At 50.7% G+C, this 15635-nt stretch overlaps 1 protein-coding gene across 12 annotated transcripts in view; it reads left to right on the top strand.

Moving 5' to 3' along the window:
• Positions 1-15635, top strand: part of GRAMD1B (GRAM domain containing 1B) — a 242496-nt gene that overhangs the window by 126512 nt on the left and 100349 nt on the right. Inside the window, exons 1-2 of one of the 12 annotated variants that reach the window (XM_059414931.1) lie at positions 5453-5537; positions 6127-6170. The exons of the other annotated variants lie outside the window; for them this stretch is intronic. The gene's annotated coding sequence lies outside the window, so the exon portion shown is untranslated. Of the gene's footprint in view, positions 1-5452; positions 5538-6126; positions 6171-15635 lie in introns of those variants that run through there. 12 annotated transcript variants of the gene reach the window in all.

The following is a 15635-nucleotide window of genomic DNA, read 5'->3' as shown; positions in this document are numbered from 1 at the left end:
GGCCTGCCTCTCTCCTCTTGACTTCAGAGCTGCGGGTGCCGTCTTGTAGCTGACTAAAGGCTACTTCCTTTCCTCCTTGAACCTGAACCTTAATTCTTACCACCCCCTTCTCCCCCTCCTGTCCTGACCGTTTGAGAAGCCCCTCCGGCCCAGCCCCGCTGCAGCACCCGGGATCTCCAGGGCCTAGGCCCGCTTCACAAGATGGTTCCAGACTTGAACCCTGCTGGGTTAGCTGCAGTCGCTCTGGTTTCCCCCTGCTGAGCAGTTTCTGTCCTCGCAGAACTCCCAGGTGCTGTAGTCAGGTTCTCTCATGGAACTTGCCACTCTGCTCAGTCTCCTTTCTCCCTCCTCCAGCCTGATCAACGTCCCTGATTCTCTTTGTGAATCTTTCCTCCCCTTCTTTATTTCTGTTTGGACTCTTTAATTGTTCTTTGATGGCTTTTTACTCCACAAACTCCCCTATAAGTCCCCCTTAATGTCCACTCGTAGTTCCCGTCTTCGTTCCTTTTCTGCCCTTTTTCATATTCTTTTTTTTTTTTTTTAGAGATTTTATTTATTTATTTGTCAGAGAGAGAGCGAGCGAGAGCGAGCACAGGCAGACAGAGTGGCAGGCAGAGTCAGAGGGAGAAGCAGGCTCCCTGCGGAGCAAGGAGCCCGATGTGGGACTCGATCCCAGGACGCTGGGATCATGACCTGAGCTGAAGGCAGCTGTTTAACCAACTGAGCCACCCAGGCGTCCCCCTTTTTCATATTCTGATGACCGTTTCCCCCCCCCCCTCCGCCCCCGCTCCATTTTCATGTCTTCATTCATCTGAAAAAGCAGGTGGGCTTGTTTTCAGTTCATTCTACCTCTGCCATCTTCAGCTCTGCAGAGGACTTAAAATTTCATGCTCTGGGGGAGAGGGGTCAGCTGAATCAGGAGAAGATTAGTGGCGAGCCACTGAATAATAATAAGAAAAAAAAGAACCCTAACTCTTAAGACACAGTTTTAAGCCCTTAATGTGTGCTACCTTCATGTAGCATATGAGTTGAGTAATATCTGTGGCTTTCAGATGAGGAATGAGGGCACAGAGAGGCTAAGTAACTTGCCTGAGGTCACACAGATGGTGGGCATTTGAGTCAGAATTCAGACTTGAGCAGAATGGCTGGAGAGGTACGCTTGTCCCCGCGCCTGAATGCCTCTCCCTAGGGTTGATGGTTAGTGAGCGAAAGAGATGAGGAGAAGTCACCTTCCAGCTCCGGCATCAGACATGCACGGTGGTGAGAAAACATGCACACACACACCCCTTTCCCCCTTCATCTGCCTCGCTTTATCCACGGAAGGAAGACGTTAGGTGACCTCTCAAGGTCTTCATGTTTCTGGACGCCTGTAGTTTGCGCACCCCTCCCTGTTTCATCACCATCTCTTCTGTTTAAAGTCAAGACTCCGGAGAGAAGGAATGGTACCTTCCTGGCAAAGGTGCCAGCAAGGAGTTGGCGGTCTCGGGATAGGCAGAGTGATCAGGCTGCACATTTGATCAGCAATGCAGATACGGCTGCACCACTGCACTTTGCTCCAAGAACTACATATCCCATGGTGCCCCGGGGTGGGGGGGATGCTGATCTGGCCGGGCTTGGAAGCAGCTTTCCTTGGCTTCCTTGCAGCCCCTCCCACCAGTAGGCAGCTGCTCGGGAGGAGGCCCTTCCTGAAAGAAGCAGGTGCCGGTGTCCAGCCTCTGAGCTGTCCTTAGGGAATTGGGTCCTATACTTCCCACCACACCCTCCCCGTCCTCTGCCCAAACTCACCCTAGCCTCTCTTCTGTATCTGGGTTTTAAACCTATTATATAAGTACAGTGATTAAGGAGTTAGAATATAATACCCAGGGTAAAGTAATTAGTACGAATAATTCCCCTGGAGAGAAAATGATGTGATGATAAATGCTACCGTCCCATGTACCCATCTCTGTCTCTCTCTCCTTCGTTGTCTTTTCACTAAATACTAGGCAGAACGGAACGACACGGAGTTGTAGAAGAAGCTTCTGGCCTTTAATTCAAAGAGCAGATGGCGTGGACTAGAGGAGTTACTTAGTCCATTATTTAGGTAGATTCCTTTCTGGTTAGCAGAAGCGTGGGTACAGTGACTTCTTAATGAGATTGTCTGCGTCAGGTTTCCTTTCCTTTTTCCCTTTCAGTGTTGTTCTCTTTTCTGTCTTTCTTCCTGGAATGTTCTTTGGCCTCTGGGACATACTCTTTCCCTCCTTTCTCATTGAAACCAAGCATTGCCCCCTCCCTCCTGCCCTGCCCCGTCTTCTGCCTTGTCCGTTCTGTAGCTGACAGCTATCTCCCCGCCGCTTGGAGTTCAGGATGTTTAAATTGCCTTATAAAGTACACACAGATGATTCTAGCTGAGCAGCTCACCTGAATGCTGTGTGCTGTGCTCGCCACCCAGGGCTGTGTGACTGTCGGATGCTGGTAAGGACTGAGGTATTTGGTCGTTTGGGAGACTGGGTGCAGTCCTGTGGACATGGGTCCAATCTCTGCATGATTTTGCTGAAACAGAACATCCTCCCTCGTGGCTACTAGGCTTCTGCTCTCCATCTGTTTGTGCATTTGACTGTCAGCCCAGGGAGAGAGAGGGCCACAGGCCAGAGCGATAGCCAGGAGGAGCACTGCAGGCCTCTGAGCAGAGATGGCATGTGTGGAACTGGCAGAGCCTGCACACAGCTTTTTTTGTGCAGGGTACAGTGGAATACCTCTAGTGCCGTTCTGGCAGTGCCATGGACCCTTTCCAGGTTGACTGTGTCAGTGACCATGGGGCAGTGAGTTGAAGAAGATCAGTCCATTAGCCTAAATGGTATAGTCTACTACTTCTATTCTTGTCCTTTTTCCTTTGGTTTTATGGAACTTTTGTGCCTCTTGGCTAATAGGATAAGATGGGATAGGTTAGGGAGCCATGACCTACTCAGTGCTTCTGGTGGCTGGAACCAGGAATGCATCTTTTTCCCCCTTCATTTTAATCCTGATAGTTGACCACTTTGGTGAGATGTTTGGTCTACTGTGCTGCCTAAATAAAGTGAATATGAGTGAATCTTTGATTCTTTTTTTTTTTTTTTTAAGATTTATTAATTAGAGTGAGCCTGAGTGGGAGGGGCAAAAGGAGAGGGAGAGAGAGACTCTCAGGCAGACTGCCCAGTGAGCATGGAACCTGATGCAGGCCCCTGAGATCACGACCAGAGCTGAAACCAAGAATCAGAGGCTTAACTCGCTGCTCTACCTAGGAGTCCCTGATGATTTTTTTTTTTTAAGATTTTATTTATTTATATAAGAGAAAGAGGAGAGGGAGAGAGAGAGAGTAGGAGAGGGGAGAGGTCAGAGGGAGAAGCAGAGTCCCTGTCAAGCAGGGAGCCTGATGCGGGACTCCATCCTGGGACTCCAGGATCAAGACCTAAGCTGGAAGCAGTTGCTCAACCAACTGAGCCACCCAGATGCCCCCTGATGATTCTTTTTAAAAACTGTTTCCGTTGGACACAGGAGATTTGCTAATATATATACCAACCTCTGAATATGCCCAGGATTTTTCCCCCCATGTCTTGATAATGCATTTTCTTACAACTTGGCATCTTTCACAGAAAAGGGGGTGGTCTCCAAAGAGAAATATTAAATTGAGGTTTTATATTCTCAGTCTGTAATAATGGAAGCAGAAGTTGGGGACCGATTGAAGGGGGAAAAGTGGTGGGAGAGGTAGCAAGGGGTTTGGTGTCCACGAACACGGGCTTGAATCCCAGCTCTGCTGTGCTGTGTGACCTCGGGTAAGTCCCTGAAAGTCTCTGAGTTCCAGTTCCGTTCTCTTGGGAAGGGAGAACAGCTTACCTCGCAGGGTTCCTGCGAGTATCCGATGAGGCAGCAGATTTGAAAATACCCCAGAGCCCCAGGCAGATGGGAGTTGTAATTCTTACTGTTTTGTCATTAAGCCAGATGCACAAAGGCTGTGGAAACTGGTCGAATCCGTAGTAGTATCATTCTTTTGGGAAACCCTTTACTGCTCTGTTGTTGGTCTACCTGAATGTGCACTTTGGTTGTGAAGTCAGGCTTGAACAGAAGCAGGGTCAGAGAGAAGAATGAGGGGAGGAGAAGGCCAGAACGGACCGGACCGAGAGGTCACAGGTTCATTGCCTTCTTTTTAAAAATTCTCTTATATTTTAAGCTCTCTGTTGAACCCTTGCTATGCTGGATTTTTCCTCTGTTCTGGAAGCTGGACTGGGGGATGGGTAAATGAAGGGTGTTATTTCTTTCAGGGTCTCCCCTTTTTTGCGGGTAAGTCCATCTGGAATCGGAAAAGGAGTGTTGGCAGTTCTTTCCTTGCCCTTTCACTTTTTTTTTTTTTTTTTTTTTTTTTTAGATTTTATTTATTTGAGAGAGAGAGAGAGCAAGAAAACACAAGCGAGGGGGAGGGGCAGAGGGAGAAGGAGAAGCAGACTCCCCGCTGAGCAGGGAATCCGATTAGGGGCTCCATCCCAGGACCCCAGGATCACGACCCGAGCCGAAGGCTGATGCTTCACCGACTGAGCCACCCTGGTGCCCCAACCCTTTCACTCTTTTCTGGGTGTTCATTTTCCCATCTGTAAAATGGAGCCAAAGCTTGAAGGTCCCTTCCACCTTAACATTTCATGGGTCCGAAACCATAAGCATCAGGGACTCAGGGGATCTTAACAGCAAGGCCAGGGTAACACTTTGGGAGGAGCTGGTAGAGCTGGAACTCACGGGGAAGCCTGAAGATCCTGCTTTTGCCTCGGTTATTCTCTCTCTCTCTTTTCTTAAATTTATTTATTTATTTATTTGAAAGAGATCACAAGTAGGCAGAGAGGCAAGCAGAGAGATAGAGGAAGGGAAGCAGGCTCCCCGCTGAGCAGAGAGCCTGACGCGGGGCTCAATCCCAGGACCCTAGGATCATGACCTGAGCCGAAGGCAGAGGCTTTAGCCCACTGAGCCACCTAGGCACCCCTTGGTTATTCTCTTTGATTGGGAGACTATCTCTAAAGGTTAGGCAGGAAGGTCAGGGATTCGGGAAAGCACACGAGCGTTGTGGAGTGTTGCCCCTTTGTGTTTCCGCCCGTGCACATACCGTGAATACGCATGCTGTGCTGTGTTCTGTTGGAGGAGAGGCTTTGCACTCTCCCTAAAACGGGAGCAGCCTCCGCGCTCTAGGGCCTGGGGTGCTCCGCTCCCTTTCCCCTGGCGGCCTCTGGCTGACACAGCCTATCCCAGGTTGCCAGAGTGAAATGGGCCGGAGAGGAAGCTGTAGTCTCGGCTCGCAGAGCGGCCCGTCCCTGCCGGGCAGGAAACCTACAGTGATGAATGAGGCCGGATGAAGTCATCCTGCTCCTCCAATCAGGCTGCTCGCCGCGAGCCAGGGGCCTCTGCAGATCCAGCCGGGCTGCCGGCTGCTCTCATGTACCATTAGACAGAGGCTGGGAGTCTCTGGGAGTGGAGTGGGGGGGTGTGAACCGCCCGCTCCTGGCTTCTGTGTAGGCCTCAGTCAGTCTGAATGTTATTGCAAGGTGAGTGGCTTCGCCCGGCACGTTCCTCTCCCTCTGCGTTCTCCACCTAGCCGTGCAGGGCTCCGGCGCCTCCCGCTTCCAGCTGAGTGCCCGTACCCCCTTCTTGAGGTTGTCACGCCTGCGCCCACCGGCCCCCCAGCCTCCTCCCTACCTGCTGCCCCAGCACTTGCTCAGCACCCTCCAGCTGGCCGCTGCCCACACGCTCCCCTCTTCCTGACCTGTGGGTACCAGTTGGCCGGGTGATGGGAGGCCGGGCCCTCCCACCTCTCTGCGCTCTCCCCCAGCAGGGGGAGCCCCGGGAGGCCCACACTTGCCTCCAGGGAAGAAGTCCCAGGCGAGGGGAGAGGCCCCCTGACTCAGCCTGACGTGAGCACCTGTGGGAAGCCAGGCAGCCCCCTGACTTGCCTGGGACCCCAAGCCTCCTTCCTGTCCCCTCCCGCGCGACCCCCTCGCCCGCCGGGAGAGGACAACCTGAGGGGCCATAGAACAGGGTCTTGTTTTCCCTGACCTTCCACAGGGGTGGTTAGTTCTCTCTGGGTGGACGTTTGTGACTCTGCCTTTTCTCTCTGGATGGTCCGCTGCTCCTTAGGCCAAGCAGAGATCATGGAGCCGGCTGATATGGCGACAGCAAAGGTAGGATGGAAATGCTGCCGGCCGCACTGTGCGTAAGTGGCTTCGCTTGGCGAGTTCTGCCTTTGGTTCACTTTTCTCTCCCCTCCTGTCCCTCAGCCCACCAGTCCCCAGCGTCCAGGGGCTGTGTCAGAGCAGAGGGAACCGACCTGAGCAGGATGCCCTCAGGAGAGGGGAGGAAGGGCTCATCCCGCAGAGCACACCCCTCACCTTCACGTGCCCTGGAGTCTGAGCAGGGGAGGGGACGGGGACTCTAGCTCTGTCTGGGCTGACTTCTGTGTCCGTCGTCATGTTAGCTCTGCCCGTTTTTTTCATTTATCCCTATCCTGTCTCTCTTTTCTGCCTCTACCTCATGCCACAGTGCTCTCTCCACCCATCTGTGCCATCCGTCTCCTTCCTGCCCACCTTCTGTTTGCTTCTCTCTTCCCTCTGCCCGTTGTATAAGGAACGGGTGGGGTGGGTGTGGGTCTGACCGTCTTGAGAGCAGAGACTGCCTCTCATCCTGCAGCACATGATGGCCTTGGGATTGGCGAGGAGTTGGGCTCTGAGTGGCAGATGCTGCTGCTGTCTCCTCCCACCCTTCATCTGATGCCCCAATGAATGTGTGGGTCTGGGCCCCTCTAGGGAGTGGTGCCCGTGGCTTTGTCGCATGGACCCAGCTGGCTCACTAGAGGGCGTTCCTGAGACAGATTTTGAATCCCTCCTGAATCCTGCTTGCCGTTTGGAATTTGTTTTTCTGTGCTTTTTCCCTAACAAGGAACTTGAGCCCTTGGGAGTGGATGGGGGATCTAAGGAGGGGTCTTAGCCTCAACCCCGGCCCCTACGTGTAGGGGGAGACCTGTAGTCCTAGAATTTCTCAGCCCTTGGTTGGGCTGGGGCTTGCCTGTTTGGTCAGATGGCAGGGTCTTCTTTGTCTCGGAGATGCGAGACTGGACAAAGCTAGACTTCTGAAACAGTTGGGCACCCCAAGTGTATATGGAGAGGATGAGGTTGAAGGCCCAGGCAGCAAGGGTGCCGTGGGCATTAATGTGTTCTAGAGGTTAAGACAGGTCACTGCGAATTGCCGATCTGGGTTCCCGGCCCCTTTGTCCTAACTCCCACATGGGATATGATCTGACCCAGATTACTTAACCTGTCGGGATTAAGTCTTCTAGTCTGCACAGTGGTGAACATTACACACAGCTGTTGTTTTAACGAGCTTAGATTCATCAAATACTTTTTCTTTGAAGAAGGGAGACAACGGTTCTATTTAGCAGCGGCCCTGACCGTCCGCTTGTCCAGATTGCAGACTGTCTACTCAGATGGGCGAGCTGGCTTTGGAGCTGGACTGTTCTTGAGGCTAGCCTTTGCTTTCAGGACCTTGAATAGTGAATCTGATTGATCATTGGACACTGATACCATTTAACCCCAGGACAGTGATGGCTTTTTCTTTAACCTTTGTTCTCCAAATGCTTTGGAGGAGTTGAGTTCAGGTGCTTTCCGTCTGGGTCCATGAACCAGGAAGTTCCTTAGGAGAGGGTCCTTGAGCCTCATTCATTTGTAGGTGGAATTTTGTATCTCTGCATTTTTCTGGGAAGAGTACCCATGGCTCTCACCAGATCTCTAGAAGGTTTAAAACTCAGAAATGCTTAAGAAGCTTTTGCTTTTTGCAGCCCAGGTGCTGAGAGAGCTTATGGATGATGGCCAATGTACCAAATCTCTGATTGCGTGTCAGTGCAGTGCCGGTGCTGAGTGCAGATTCATGTTGTGACTCATTGGTACCTCGTTTACATATGGCTTGGATGCCTCTTCTTTACGCCGTCGTAGGTAGATATATTTCTAAATACATGTAAATGCACCTCTTACCTTATCCTTTCCCCATTTAGTTCTTTTTTTTTTTTTTTAAAGATTTTTATTTATGTATTTGACAGACAGAGATCCCAAGTAGGCAGAGAGGCAGGCAGAGAGAGAGGAGGAAGCAGGCTCCGCACTGAGCAGAGAGCCTGATGCGGGGCTCGATCCCAGGACCCTGAGATCATGACCCGAGCTGAAAGCAGAGGCTTTAACCCACCGAGCCACCCAGGTACCCCTCTCCTTTTAGTTCTGAGGTTCTGTTCTCAGCGTTTCTCTTAGCCCCGCATATGTTAGGTTCAGGTACCCCAGGGTGAAATAGCTTTCAGTTTGGAAGCGTGGTCATTCCTGATGACAACACTACCTGTTCAGACTGCGCTGGGCTCCTGGAGGAGGGCTGTTGGGGGCATAGCTTCATCTCCCGGAGTCTGGTTTTTGAGGCTCTGTTACTGCATTGCCATGGTGCTACCTTCCCACCCCCCTCCGTGGCTGTTGTTTTTAAGGTTGTGGTTTCAGAATGGGGCCGTCTGATGTCCTGACATGACTGGGTTAAGATATGTGGATGGTAAATTGTGCCCCGAGAGTTTCTGTTTCATCCCCGAGAACAGTTGGTGGGCATTCGTCGGTCCACACGCTCGACGAGTGTGAAATGCCAGGAATATGTCAGCGGAAGGCTCAGGGTGGAGGTTTCCATTCGATGGTGTGTGTGTGAGCACCGGGAGCGCTTGTTCACGGGTTGTTGGGGGAGACAGATGAGTAAACACATTATGATGGTACAAGGTAATGGGGGTTGTAACAGAAGTTGAGGTCAGCAGGGAAGCACTGAAGAACTCTTTGATGTTCCCTGGGCAGGCAGGAGGGCTTTCTAAAGGAAGCCACATTTGCTCTGAGACCCGAGGCGTTGGTAGGGGCTTCTCAGGTGGACAGGAGAAGGGAGGGGGTGTTAGGAACCCGCATCAGACAGATGTGCCTTCCAGTGCTGACACTGCTGCCCTCTGCTTCTGTGACCTTGAGCGGATTTTCTCGGTCTCTCATCTCTGCATCCTTATTTGTAAGTGAGGGCGGTAGTGTGGACCCTGCAGGGTTGTAGTGAGGATTAAACGAGATCACGCCTGGCACACCGTGGCTGTTCCCTGAATAGGAGCGAGGCAAGGGGAGGAGATGGCATGAACGTGGCAAAGCCCAGGTCACTGTTCGGCATGATCAGGCCTTAGGAACAGGGGATGAAACTAGATGCAGGAATTGACAACCCACAACAGCCTTACACTGTCCTGAGATTATGTTGATAATGGGAACAATCGAATAATTTTAGGATATCATTGGATTTGCTTTTGAAAGTGTATTCTCTGGCTACGGGGTAGACAGATCATTGATCATTTCCTTATTTGGTGCCATCTCTAAGACCTCTTTGTTGTTTGTTTGTTGCTTTTAACATAAATCTATCTTCCCTAACTGGACTATAAGCTTTTGTTAAATTTTTTTTTTTTAGATTTTATTTATTTATCTGATAGACCGAGATCACAGCAGGCAGAGAGGCAGGCAGAGAGTGAGAAGGGGAAGCAGACTCCTGGCTGAGCAGAGAGCCCGATGCGGGGCTGGATCCCAGGACCCTGAGACCATGACATGAGCTGAAGGCAGAGGCTTTAACCCACTGAGCCACCCAGGCGTCCCTAGACTATAAGCTTTTTAAGGGCAGAGTGCTAGTGTGTTTCCACTTTTTAACCACAAGCACCCCCCTTCACCCTCCAGCATCTAGCATATTACTTGGTATATAACAGACACTCAATAAAGATTTGGTAAGTGAACACACAAATTGGAGAGAAGGTACCCCTGCAGACCTAATAATGAGAATGGAAAAGCAGGTATAAAAGTGAAAGCAAGACACAAACTTGCGTCGCTCCGGGAGCTAGAATTGACATACCTTTGTACATGGTTCAGTGGGAGGTGGAAGAGGAGCATGGGGTAAGTAGTGCCAGGTGTCTGACCGGGTGACTTGGTAGGTCGTGATGCCATCTACTGAAGCAGGCGCCAGGAGGTCGGAGTCAGAAGGAGGTGCCAGAGAGGCAGTGAGAAGCTTTGTTGATTACGGCAGGCTCTGAGGTGCCTGTGGGACATACAGGGAAAGGTGTTCAGGAACAACTGAGAATTTGTATCTGAGGTTAGGGGAGGGGCAGGAGCTGTCTGCATGGATTTGAGAGGCTCAGCCATACTCCAAGGCATTGTCAAAGCATTCAAGAGTAGATTTGGTCATCATGAGAAAAAAGAGGTACAACTATGTGGTGATGGATGTAAACCAGGCTTGTTACAATCATTTCACAACGTACACGAATAATGATTCATTGTGTTTTGCACCTGAAACTAATATAATGTTATATGCCAATTACATGTCAATAAAATCCCCTGGGTTAGGAACCTCTGTGACCCAGATGACCGCTTAAAGACAAGGGAGTTGACTAGAGAAGGCTTTCAGATCCCTCTTCCCAGCAGTTAAGAGTCAGAGCCCCTCCTCACAGCGGAATGTGAGCTCCCAGAACCCAGGAACCCTTCCTCATAGGGAAGTCTGAATTTGGAGACGTAGCAGAGAAGTTGAAAGAAGCTGGTGGACTGACACAGAATTGCCACACAGTTGTTTTACTTACAGAAGGCAGCAAAACTACCATCTCAAATGTCCACAACTACTGTTTATATTTAAAGACTATTTTTTAAGAGTATTTTAACACAAATTTAAAGGGGCATGTTATCGAAAACTAAAAATATATTTATGGAAGGACGCAGGTGTACTTTATTGAGTGGCTGTGATCATAAGGCACGTGGAACCTGAGCTCATGAGGATGCCATTCTCAGTCGTTGTGATGTTTAGAGAAAATAGTAGCTATAGGGGCCTGAAACATCTTTGAACATTTCTGGCCCCCACCCCCAGCCTCTCATGAGAAAATGTCCTAATGGTAGGAAATGAAACTTTAAATTCCAGCCCATTAGACACCGTCTGCTCTGTCCAAATAAACCCGTGTTTACTGGCAGTGACAATAGCAGTATGTTCCGAAGGCACTATTTCTGGACACCTGTCATGCTAATAAGAAGTTCTTGCCTCCATAAAGGATGATGACAAATATTGGATCCTTTCTCTGGCCGACTCTTTTTGTGTTAAGACCAGACTAATCAGGAAATAATTGTCACAGACAGACTCCGTATTGGTTAGCTGAGTATGTCCGCCATTACTTGTTAATTGATTGAAAAATTGGCATAATGATTACAGACCTCTGTTCACTCAGGGAAACAGAAGTACTGTGTCTTGAGTATCTCTGCTTCTCTTACATGACTTACTGCTTTAAACTTTATGTTAAAACTACTTAATGCCCATGTCTTCACTTCCTTATTAGATGATAAGCTTCTGGAGAACAAGGAGGATCTTGGATTTATTGTTGAAATACCGTGCCGATTTGCCCGAGTGCTGAACGAAGTAGGCACTCAGTAAGTAGAGTAATTGTCGAATAAATAAATGGTTGGCAGATGCTGCAGAAATACCGCAAAACAAAAATATAAAAACATCCTCCAGAGAATAGGGAAAAATCAGAAGCTTTTGTTTAGGTAAAGAAGAGAACGGAGATGAGGCATGGAGAACTGGGTCTGGTTCTTGCGGTAGGTAGTTGTAGTTTGTGGGGAATCATTGTAAGTGTGGTTCAAGTGTGCTGGGCACCTGATAGTAGGTCACAGGTTAGGTCATTGACAACCTAGCCACTGTATGGGTTGTAGCCAGCACCTTTGTGTAGATGGAAGGGAGGCGTTGAGAAATGTGGTTGACTTGCTCAGGGTCCCATACCTATTACGCAGGAATCTGAACTCAGGTCTAATTCCAGAATCCCCGTGTGAAACCACAGCACACACACCTCCAGGACAGGTGTCAGGCTTGAATCAGGTACGAATGTGATTTTCCTAGGCTTGTCCTCTCATCCAGCCAGCTCTCGGCCAACAGTAAATTCTTGTGTCCTTGGCCAGGAGTCCTTCACTGTTAAGATGAGTGGACGCTCGCTCCGTTCCTCAGTTTGTGAAGGGGTCCTCCTCACGTGTGACTTAGATGAGAAGGGAGAAGTTTCCATTTGGTGGGAAGAGAGCAGGAGCAGCTGGCCGTGGGCGGATGGGCGCTCCCTCCCCCAAGAGAACCTGAGCTTATAAGCTCCCTTCTGGGTCCCCGATACCATCAGTCACCCTGAATTTCTCCTGAGGGTAAACCGGGAGGATCAGGGTGGGTAATTAGAAATCTGCCTTGTTTCTCCCATCTGGCAGGAGAGATGTTTTCTTTTGTTATGCTTGTAATTAGGATGAGTAAAGTCAGGTGAGGTCCCCTCTCCTGGCTAGTGGGGTTTCTCTAAGGTGTGTGTCTCTTTCCTGACAGGAGGGCTGTACCACCCGCAGGTCACCCTTCTGTCCGGCAGCAGAAAGAGCTGTGATCTGGAACACACTAATGAAGGAGATGGACAAATGAGCCAGCACTCAGGCGGGCAGGCAGGTTTCCAGGCAGCCGGGAGAGATATCGGGAGATGAAGGGGAGGGGGGGTCCTCTTTGGGATTTCCATAACCAGACAGAGGAGGGCCGAGGAGGCCAAGAGGTCTCTAGGGAGAAGGGATGTCCAGAGCTGCCTTGACAGAGGTCACGCTGGGCTCTGCCTCTGAGGCCAGCAAGAGAGGAGATTTCATCCTGGCCTGGCTGAGGAGAGGCTCTGAGGCTAGCGTGAGAGGAGTGGGTTCGTGGGACCCAGCACGGGCCTCACCTTTCTGCTTTTCTTCTTTTCATCAACCACATTACCCCCTTGCCTTGGGGCTAGGGACAGCCACCAGCGGTAGGAAGAGAACTGGAGCCCCCGCTCCCCCGGAGCCTCAGTCTCTTCCTCCCTGAAATGTGGCTTAGTACTACCTGCCTGGGCGTTGTGAGACTCACAGGACGTAATGTAGGGGAGACTACTTGACGCTCTAGAGTGGCCCCCCTGCTTCCATCCTGTCTTCCTCCCTCTCCAGTCAGCTGGGGTGGTGAAGCAGCTGGGGGCGGGATGAAGCTGGCTGGAGCCTGGCTTTGCCCTTGCCCATCCTGTTGGAGGCCTGAAGGAACATTCTGGATTAGCAGATTGTGAAGAAGGGGCAGAGAAGGATGGGGCGGGGTTTGGGGGGGGGGTATGTCTCTCCATTTTTTTATCTTTACTTTTTGTTTAACTCCAGTGCCCTGAGTGATTCCCTAGGTTCCCAGAGGCAGAAGGAAGCTGCCTGGAAATGAACCGAGCCCTGCTGGCTTTCCACACAAACCTGGGGACCTCTGCTGCTCTGTGGCCCGTGCCACCCCTCTCCTCCCCTCCCTGCCCCTGTCCTCCCTGCAGTGGACTGGTGGGGCTGGAGGGCAGGGGTGTGCACATGGGTCCCAGCACCGGAGGGGAGGGGCAGCTGGGGAGGCTCCCAGCTGGGAGCTGACACAGATGAACAGACCAGAAGGCGAGGCCAATGCCTGCAGCCCACACTGTCACCCCAGAGCCAGTGACTAATAGTGGCAGAGGGTGGGGAGAAGAGACTGGGGGCTGGGGGGAGGAGGGGACAGGGAAGTGGGGAGCACCTAAGCGGGTGCCGCTCTGGCCATCTGCCGACCTCCCCTTACACAGGCTCTATGGACTGCGGTGTGGGATTTGGAAGAGGATTCTGGCTGGAGGACGAGGAGGCTTGTTGAAATGGAGTGTTTCCGAGGCTGCTCCTCCCCCGCTGCTCCTCTCACCAGCTTCCTGACCTCCAAAATGCTCCTTAAATATAACACTCCCAGCGCCTGACGACTCCCCTGCCTGAGCTTGGAGCTTTGATTCCCCAACGTGTGACTGCAGCACTGCTCTGCCCCAGTTCTGCCAGCTCCTGGAGGCCCGTAGCTCGGCCCGGGTCCTGCGGCTCCCCTCTCCTCTGGAGGTGCGCGCAGGGTCCAGAAGCTCGATGTAGAGGGGGGGCCTCGGGGATCATGTCCACGGTCTATTTTCTGCTCCAGATAGGCTCCCAGTAACTTCCCAAGGTCACGAAGAGGCGTGAGCTTCCGGTGGTGGAAAGATCCTCTGATGGGTGGGAGGCAGGGGCCGAACTCTCTGGTGAGTTCTGGGCTCACAGCTGCCAGGTTTCCTGTGGCTGAGGCCTTGGGTGTCTGCGTAGCTCCATGCGCTGGTTCAGAGACCTCCCACCAACCAGTCCTTACTTAGGGATGAGGCAAGAAGCACCAATCCTGATTTTGTTGGCCTGGGAAAGGAACAGTACTGGGGTGGTGAGACCTTCAGGCTTGTAGGAGGCCAAGAGAAAGTCAGAGCAGCTAAAATCAAAAAGGAACTTCTTCCAACTTGCATTCTAAACCCAATAAAGTTTGGAAGAAACCATTGTATTATAGTGAGAGGTTAGGAGGATACACCTCAACCTTAAGTTAACCAGACCTATAAACACAACAAGCTTAGGAATATCCATGAGCCTGGGAAGGCCCAGTTTTTGAACTTAGGTCTTTGAAAATGCAGATAACACAAACTGTCCCTGTCAGCCCCTCCCCACCACCGTCCTGCTGCCTTGTCCATTCTGTTCACAAAGACCTAAAGAAGACTGGTGTCAGGTATTTTCTAGTTACTTTGTTTTTAAATTGTTTTTGTTCAATAGCGAATAATTATAAAGATTATTTATAAAGCATTAAATGTGAGGGCTCCTGGGTGGCTCAGTGGGTTAAAGGGTCTGCCTTCGGCTCAGGTCATGGTTCCAGGGTCCTGGGATCGAGCCTTGCCTCCGGCTCCCTGCTCAGCAGGGACTCTGCTTCTCCTTCTCCCTCTGTCCCTCCTCCCAGCTTGTGCGCATGCTCTTGCGTCTCTTTCTCTCAAAGAAATAAAATCTTAAAAAAAAAAAAAAGCATTAAGTATGTATAAAACATACAAAAAGAAAAAGCAATAAGCACAGTATACTTCTTGCCTGTCCTGCTGATTCCGCTGTCTGCTCCACCCTTTAAAGGTGAATGTTGACGTTGTCCTGTGCTTGATTTTTTTTCTTTTTATTTTAATGGACACAGGCTGTCTAGCTGTACAGATCCAGAATGCATGCATACTCTGAGTGCTGATGAGGCCGAGCACCTTATCTGTATATGAATTTGAGCTGTCTTGTTCCCTCTTTGTTCTCTAGCTGCACGTGCATGGGATCACACTCTGCATTCTTCCCTGATTGGCCTCCTCTCTTCAGCATCGTTTCTGAGATTCATTCACTCGGTTGCTCGGGACGGTGATTTATAAATTTTCTGGAAGTTATATGCAATGGGCACTGTAAGAAAATCCCAGTTATTTGTCCTTTCTCCTGTTGGTAGACCTCCATCTCCCGGCGTGGGGGTTTGTTTCTGCAGACCGTGTTGCCACATAGCGTGCCGTCTGACGTTTCCCCCGCACCTCGCTTACTGGTAGCTTCTACGGTGGCTGGAATGGAACCGCTAGCTGTTAGGGGATGTGTTCCTTCAACTTGCCCACGTAATACCAGATAGTTAGCTTCAGTAGTTGAACCATGATACACGTCTTCAAGCTCCTTTCCGTCATTTTTATGACCAGACTTTTTAACTTGAGCCAATCAGATGGGTATAAAAGGACATCTCATTGGCATTTTAGACTT

This window comes from Mustela nigripes, chromosome 1, assembly GCF_022355385.1.
Source record: "Mustela nigripes isolate SB6536 chromosome 1, MUSNIG.SB6536, whole genome shotgun sequence".
In the NCBI taxonomy this organism is placed as follows: Eukaryota; Metazoa; Chordata; class Mammalia; order Carnivora; family Mustelidae; genus Mustela; species Mustela nigripes.
Note: the sequence above shows the minus strand (reverse complement) of the source record. Positions and strands in the feature narration are given on the sequence as shown.